General features: G+C 37.9%; 1 long non-coding RNA gene across 1 annotated transcript in view; it reads right to left on the reverse strand.

Annotated features, from left to right (window-relative positions):
* Positions 1–2,577, reverse strand: part of LOC125925505 (uncharacterized) — a 14,761-nt gene extending 12,184 nt beyond the window's left edge. Inside the window, exon 1 of the long non-coding RNA XR_007458849.1 lies at positions 2,300–2,577. This is a non-coding gene — a long non-coding RNA (uncharacterized LOC125925505). The remainder of the gene's footprint in view (positions 1–2,299) is intronic.
* Between the last annotated feature and the right edge of the window lie 1,382 nt (positions 2,578–3,959).

The following is a 3,959-nucleotide window of genomic DNA, read 5'->3' on the forward strand; positions in this document are numbered from 1 at the left end:
AGAGAGAGAGAGAGAGAGAGAGAGAGAGAGAGAGAGAGAGAGAGAGAGAAAATCCCAAGCAGGCTCCATGCGGTCAGCACAGAGCCCAACCCAACACAGGGCTTGATCTCACAAACCATGAAATCAAGAAGAGTCGGATACTTCACTGACTGAGCCACCCAGGTGCCTCCATCTCACCATTTTTAAATGAGCAAATGAAATACAAGTGCCTGGTTTGAAAGCAACAGCTCTGTTTCATAAGTTTATGTGTTTGTGATCTCCACTGTGCTTATTCTCCTCTTCTACACTGATTAAGTCTGTCACTTCTCACCTAACAAAGTTCTGATACAGACTGTTCGGTCTGGGAGATACAAGAATAAACCAGGCACAAAAACTCACTTTGAAAGCAGTGCCAAGTAGCTGTATGAGTATTCTCAGAAAGGAAAACTCATCAACTAGGAATTAGACTTCAGTAGAAGATAATGTTCTCTGAATGTCTGGGACTGTTTGGTTCCAGACTAAGAAATTTCCTACATTGTTTAAAGATATTTTAACTTTTCAAAAAGCTTATCAGTCTCACAGTCTCTCTCTCTCTCTCTCTCTCTCTCTCTCTCTCTCTCTCACACACACACACACACACACACAGAGTTATTACCTCCCTTTATTCCCCAACAACTGGGAATTGCCACAACTCATGCATCACCAGAGATTTGCTATGATGCCACTGTTGTCTTCTAGTAAAATCTGCACGATCTTGTCTGTATCTTGTGGCCAGACCTTTTGTTGCCTGATCAATTATATTATTTCATGTGATGCTCCCTATACAAATCATTCTTCAGTTTTTATAAGGTCTTTATGTTAAAAAATATATGATCATAAAAGATTTGTTTCAAACAATTCTGTTCCTTGAATATTAAAGTGTTTAGATTCCAGGGAGATATTCTGATATTCACAATACAATTGAGGGTGTAAACTCAGAAATTTTCTTTAGAAGTGATCTTCAAGGAGGTATGTGGGGGGGTAGTGGTGGTGGGGATTAGTACCTTTTAAGTAAATTATTTTATGAACTATTGAGTATGGGGCCTAATTTGCCTAGGAACTTCTGTTTCTTTGAATATTTGTGTCCAATTATTAGTGCCTTCTTGTTCTAAAATGTCATGATCGTAGTATACTGAATGCTTATGCATAGGTATTTTATAAAGAGTTGCTTTTTATTTTTTGAGATCGTCTGTGAGGATATATCTGTTGACATCCTTCTATGTTGGAATCACTTCCTATATAAGAACAGTCGCCAATAGGATTTGTTATGTAGAAAAGGCGAAAAATAGTAGTTTAGGGAATGAGATGATTTCTACTCAAAGCTGGAAGATAAGGGCCTTGCTGAAACTTAATTAAGATAACAAGGTTAAGCTGGAGGTGTTAAATATCATTTACATGCAAGCAATCTGCAGTTATGTGGCAATTACACGGCAACCTAACTGAAAAAAGAATTTTTGTATAACAGGGTTGCAAAGGGGAACAAGTTAGCTTTTAGGGGTGGTGGAGATATGTGTTCATTATCTTGATTGGCCTGATGGTTTCTAAATTTGGGGGTTTTGTCAAAGAAGATAATATTTTCAGGGGTAAAATATTGAGTTACATGATATCTGAGTATTTTTCAGAACAGGCTTATCCGTGTTCTTCAGATGTTGAGTGTCTTAGGTTTTCCCTTGAGCACCTGGTAGGCTATCTCTGCCCTGAAAGAGGAGGAGATTCATTTTGGCCCTTTGGAGATTTTGAGTTTAGCACTTTTGCCTTCCATTCTCAAGTCAGTGATTATCAACATCACCTGGGAAGGAATCGGCCCTTCCTGTGATTTTAGCATATTTTATCCTCATTGTTCCCATAGCTCTTCCATGTCTAGAGAGGTGTGAGTTTTAGTAATTTATCTGCTTTTCCCAGTTGTATGAGTTGCCTTGCCATGACCCACCACATCCTTCATGGCACGGAAATCCTGCATACTGTGCTTAAAACCTCATTTTGATGTTGTGTGTAATGTTGATAGTGTATCTGATGTGAAGTATTTCACAAGAAGTTTCTGCCTGCAACTGGGAACATAATTGTATGTATGGCCTATGGGCTGAGTTTCCTCATACAGAATGTGTTCTTGGTGTCATGTTTCTTCTAGGGCTGGGTACACACACCTGGGGGTCTGCTGGGGACCTGCCTTCTCTCTGTTTGGCACAGGCCCCACCACACCCCTGATGTATCACGCTGCACTCAATCCATACCCTCTGCGACCTGCCTGGACCCTCTAGTCTTCAGAATTTGTGATCTTTACCTGCTCTGGTCCAAGAAAATAATATCCATTCTGTCTTTGTTTTAGCATCTTTGTGCAGGTGATCCTGTCATCTTGGAGCTTCTGGAATGTTTAAGTTGTCATAATAGTCCATCTCCCTAGAGACATTCTGGTTTATGTTTTGAAGATTATTCAGAGGGTCTCTATGAGTATCTGTGCCTTTTTTTCTTTTTTTTTAAATTCACCAATTCTCTTTCCTTAACCTATAAACTCTTGGTTTGAATTTAGTGCCAGGAAAAATTCTTCTTTAAAGAGTTGACATGTTTCTTTCTGTGTAATAATGGCAAAATGGCAGCCACCTGATTTAGTATTCTATCTATCATGTATTGGACATTATTCTGAGGACATACAAAACCAAATTTGAATTTTAGTAGCATCAAAGTGTTTTATTGTAATAAAAATGTTTTTTGTTTGTTTTTTGTTTTTTTAGTTGTCTGGAAATTTTCTCCTTTTCTCTCTTATATCTTTTGCTTTAATCTACTTTGAATCCTTTTGGAAAGAGGAGGGATGGACGCCTAGATGGCTCAGTAGGTTGAGCATCCAATTCTTGATTCGGCTCAGGTCAGAATTTCACAGTTGTGAAATGGAGCCCCCGTCAGATTCTGTGTTGTTGAGTATGGAACTTGCTTGGGATTCTCTCCCCCCCCCCCCCCCCCGCCGCCCTGCCTCTCCCCTGCTTGCACTTGCTCTCTCTCTCTCTCTCTTGCTATCAAAATAAATAAATAAACATTAAACAATAAAGAGGAGGGATATAAGTCATTTGAAATATGAAATTACATTAACAAAGTCATTTAAATATGAAATTACATAAAAAGTAACTTGTGTAAAAATTTAACAAGTACACTTAATATAAATTTGAGTTGGCTTAATTCTCATGCAGAGAAATAAAAATTATGCATATCTTTAAATGCTAATCAGCTGGACATTTTCTTAAGGCATATTTGATTATAGGATTGAATTCTCACATTTATGAATTATTTATAATTCCCAAGGTAAACTTATTTTTTTTAAGAAAAATTTTTTAATGTTTATTTATTATATAGAGAGACAGAGAATGAGCAGGGGAGGGGCAAAGAGAGAGGGAGACACGGAATCCAAAGCAGGCTCCAGGCTCTGAGGTGTCAGCACAGAGCCTGACATGGGGCTCAAACCCACAAACCATGAGAGCACGACATGAGCCGAAGTCAGACACTTAACTGACTGAGCAATGCAGTCACCCCCAAGGTAAACTTATTCTTATAACAAAACAGATAGAGCCAACATTTGTTGTCTGTTTATCTCTGAATGTATCATTTTCCTTATTCTTTAGAATACTCTTGGGAAATAGAAAATATCCATAAGGAAACTGAAAGAAAAAATGAATAGTGTCTTAGAGTTTAGGATACCCCAGTTTGTTGCATTACACTTCAAATGGAGCCAAGATTATCACTATTTATACCTTGGTGGAGAGACAGAAATTGCTTTCTATTATGATTTGTTCAAAAACAGAAGACATCTGGTATAAGATTGTGTTAAAATCATTTGGCTGGGTAAAAAAAAAAAAGATCCATTTTAAAAGCCTGCCAGATGGTTGAAAAAGAATGCCTTTACTGATTGGTAGGACAATTTTTCTTAACTATTGGGCTGTTTCTGAGAACAAAAT

Source organism: Panthera uncia, chromosome F1 (assembly GCF_023721935.1).
Source record: "Panthera uncia isolate 11264 chromosome F1, Puncia_PCG_1.0, whole genome shotgun sequence".
Taxonomy (NCBI): domain Eukaryota; kingdom Metazoa; phylum Chordata; class Mammalia; order Carnivora; family Felidae; genus Panthera; species Panthera uncia.